This window comes from Ctenocephalides felis, unplaced genomic scaffold (genome assembly GCF_003426905.1).
Source record: "Ctenocephalides felis isolate EL2017-DRISC unplaced genomic scaffold, ASM342690v1 CF-g0.4_SCAFFOLD_01886, whole genome shotgun sequence".
Lineage (NCBI taxonomy): Eukaryota > Metazoa > Arthropoda > Insecta > Siphonaptera > Pulicidae > Ctenocephalides > Ctenocephalides felis.
In genome coordinates, this window is record NW_020538040.1 from 120,945,256 (window position 1) to 120,948,574 (window position 3,319).

Here is a 3,319-nt window from a genome sequence, read left to right on the forward strand (position 1 = left end):
AGACCGTCGTGAGACAGGTTAGTTTTACCCTACTGATGAATCGTCGTTGCGATAGTAATCCTGCTCAGTACGAGAGGAACCGCAGGTTCGGACATTTGGTTCACGCACTCGGTCGAGCGGCCGGTGGTGCGAAGCTACCATCCGTGGGATTATGCCTGAACGCCTCTAAGGCCGTATCCTTTCTAGACAAAGTAAGCAACGATATCTCTAAGAGTCTCGTGAGTCGAAAGGCTCAATACAATGTGATTTATTAGGTATTCGGCACACGCCGTTTATCGCACGAGCCATTTTTAGCCAAATGAGGCGCTGGACAGGGGCGATATCCGTCCGTTATATTTGTCTTGTCTATAGCGGTCGATCATGGGTCACTAGTTCGATGTAGAGACTCGGAATCGTTTGTAAACGACTTAGGTACCTGGCGGGGTGTTGTACTCGGCAGAGCAGTTACCACGCTGCGATCCGTTGAGACTCAGCCCTTGGCTTGGGGATTCGTCATGTTGGCTTGACGTCACCCCACGCTATTAGAACATAAGCCTTAAGCCGTCGCATTGCAGCATGCCACAGTCAGTAGGCTTGACAGTCGAAAACTTGTACATGCTGTACATATGACACTTCTTCGGTATCTACCTAGCTATTTTGTACAACGTGCGTGAGTCAGCACGTAAATCAAAACTTATCAACAAATTCCAACACTAGAAATATTCATTATTTCTTTCAATAGCAATAATGTCAAGAGAATAGTTATAAATATTTTGTAAGTTTACGAAATATATGTTTTTAAGAGAAACTTTTCATAATTTTTTAATATAAATATATGATATAATTCATTAAATTCTAAATAGGGAGAATGTTTTTTGCTAAATTTCTTGGAGATGCGTACAAGTTGCTAATAAGCAAAGTACGTATAAGTTATCTATAATGCAAAATGCGTGCAAGTTGTCGATGTGTAAAATACGTGCAAGTTGTCAATTTGCAGAATGCGTGCAAGTTGTCAATTTGCAGAATACGTATAAGTTGTCAATGTGCAAAATACGTGCAAGTTGCTATTTTTATTTAATTTTTGTAATATACTCTAAATAATTAGTAACTTCCAACCTATAAATATTTCGATTCTTTTATAATAAAATATTCAGTATATTTATTTCTTTTTTAACAAAAAATTCAGTATTTATATATAATTTCAAACTACATCAAGTAAACTTTTAGGGGACATTAGCGAGTAAGCCTAACCTAGAATCTTGCATCGAAACAGGTTAAAAACATTTTCCGGCTTTTTGAAGTCACTAACTTACGGGTACCTAAGACCACATCAAGTAAACTTTTAGGGGACATTAGCGAGTAAGCCTAACCTAGAATCTTGCATCGAAACAGGTTAAAAACATTTTCCGGCTTTTTGAAGTCACTAACTTACGGGTACCTAAGACTACATAAAGTAAACTTTTAGGGGACATTAGCGAGTAAGCCTAACCTAGAATCTTGCATCGAAACAGATTAAAAACATTTTCCGGCTTTTTGAAGTTACTAACTTACGGGTACGTAAGACTACGGATTGCCGTCACCACGCCAGAACCAACTCTATCAGAAATTGCAAATCTGTCGCACATTAAGGCATAGCTTGGAGCCTTATATCTTCGACTATATGGACCACGTTTTATATGAGAAGTATTTTGTGAACTTTCCGAACTGTTTTTAAAATCAAAATCAACATCTGGAGTATATGTCCCACCTGGAGTAATATTGCTAGTTATTGTAGATTCTGATACTTCATCTTCAATTTTTATAATATATTCTGGTATCGTAGATTTCCTCTCATTATGTTGATCCATCATAAACGCTTTTAAATGTTCTGGAATCAGTCCGCAGGAACACAGCATTCTTCGCAAATCGCATTTGCATTTTCCAATATAAAATAATTCTTTCGTGGATTCTACAAACTCCTGAAATGATGCTTGGGTAGACTTGCTTTTATTTGTACTTTTATATTTATCAATCAATCGGTTCAATTTTCTAGCGATACTTCGTTTCTCCATAATTGGAATATCAATTTTTTCCCACGTCTGAATCAATTTCGTTACCACATTTGGAGTAAATGTTTTATATGAAAACATTTTATTTTGTTTTTTTTTGAGTTTTCCGCCAAATAAAAATAATACCTGATAACTTTCATAATTGTCGGAAGATTCACTCCTGTAAATTCTTCTGCTGGTCCAAATGTAATTTGATCATGCGAGGGCATATGATTCAAATTACTGGCACTTGCGCCTGAATTTAAATAAGAACTCGCCATTGATACTTGACGCCCTAGTGACGAACTGAATGAACATTTATGCGGAATTGTCACATTAATATACTATTTTCGAAATTTCTAGAATTACATTCTAGAATTAATTGTATAATAAAAAAATACTAGCGCACTCTGATGGAAATAAATAACAACAAACTAAACCCGATTTAAAAACCCCCGCACATAATCTTAATAAAAATAAAATTCACAATTTGAATTATTCACATGCCTAAATTAATACATTTACTTATTAAAAACAGTATTTTATTGAAAATTTCGCTGGCTAAAAAGTTATTTGCGATATATGGTTTTGCAGTCAAAATTCATTTAAATAACACATATATTTCATATAAAAAGGTGCCCATATCGCTTAATTTGACTTCTATAATGAATTGGCGCTCCCTAATATATATATATATATATATATATATATATATATATATATATGAATAGTCTTGAATTTGATGTTGATATATATGTTTAATTTGAGTTTAATATTCGGGCGTAACATCAATAAAAATAGTATGAGTTTTTTTAAAAAAATTATTTATTTAAAATCCATACGTTTCGGCTAGCATCTTAGCCATCATTCAGTGGTAATCAAGTTAACTATAAAAATTGAAACTAAATAAATTATATGAAAGGAAATTTCATGGAAAAACAATAATAATAATAATAGTAATGAAACACTTACAATTTTGTATCCTAATATAGCATATGAAACCATTATTAATCCATGGTATGAGTATGTGCACATTGATAAGATATGTATTTTTTAACACAAACATCACAAATGGTAAAACACACTAATAATCATGATAACTTGACAAGTTGTCGAAACTATGTATTTACTCTTCGGAGTTTAGGATAGAAATGTCACAACTTTCTCAAAGTAGTTTTTAGCATGTGTTGATATTTTTTGGAAAATTTAAAAGGCGATGGGATTTTGTTATTTTTTAAGGAATTTTGACACGCTATTAAGAAACCACGTGTTCGCTTCGTTCAGGGCCGTATTGTCAAAGCGTTTGTTTATTA

At 33.7% G+C, this 3,319-nt stretch overlaps 1 pseudogene; it reads left to right on the plus strand.

The window, feature by feature from the left end:
- The window catches only part of LOC113378951, a 4,468-nt pseudogene extending 3,975 nt beyond the window's left edge, over positions 1–493 (plus strand).
- Positions 494–3,319: the final 2,826 nt, after the last annotated feature.